Here is an 809-nt window from a genome sequence, read left to right on the forward strand (position 1 = left end):
CGGCAGCCACGCCAGCCAGCCGGCCTTCAGGCTTGGACCCCGCCCAGCCAGCCAGCCAGCCAGCCAGCCACGCCCAGCCAGCCAGCCACAGGCTCGGGCTATGCCTCCCCACCCACCTGCGCTTTCTTGCTGGGCCGCCCCGGCTTGCCCGCGGGCTTGCCCGCCGCCGCCTTGGCGGCGCGGTCCTCGGCCGCGGCGGCCGCCGCCTGCGCCTGCTCCGCCGCCAGCTCAAAGCCGCGAAGCTGGGCCTGCAGGTCGGCCAGCTCCTGCGGTACAACAGGAGGAGAGGGAGGCGGCGGTGTGGTGCACACAAGGACGGGAGGGAGGTGAGGGGTTGCTGCGCGTTGCGGCGTGGCGCGGTGCCAGGCAGCTGCCCTGCCTGCCTCGTGGTGCGACAGGGAGGCGCGCGGGCGGGCGGGCGGGCGGGCAGAGGTAGAGAGGCGGGAGGTGGCGAGTGTCCCGGCCAGACGCTCGAGCTGCGCTTGCCCAGCCCGCACACCCGCGCAACGTTTGTTTCTGCCGCCCCTCCTAGCCCCTCCACCACACACACAGACACACACACACACGTGTACTGCACCACATGCACACACACCTCGGTCACCCGCTCCAGCTGGCGCAGCGCCAGCGCCTCGCGGTGCGTCGCCTCCTTGGCATCCTTCTCAGCCAGCTGCGAGGGGGGCAGGCGGGGGGCAGGCAGGCGGGGTGAGGCAGGCGGGGAGGGGCGGGGGCGGCGTGAGGCAGGCAGCAGGGGCAGGGAGGGAGGGAGGGAGGGAAGGAGGGGCACACACCCTCCCTCCCTCCCTCCCTGC

This window comes from Chlorella variabilis (genome assembly GCF_000147415.1).
Source record: "Chlorella variabilis unplaced genomic scaffold CHLNCscaffold_1, whole genome shotgun sequence".
NCBI lineage: Eukaryota > Viridiplantae > Chlorophyta > Trebouxiophyceae > Chlorellales > Chlorellaceae > Chlorella > Chlorella variabilis.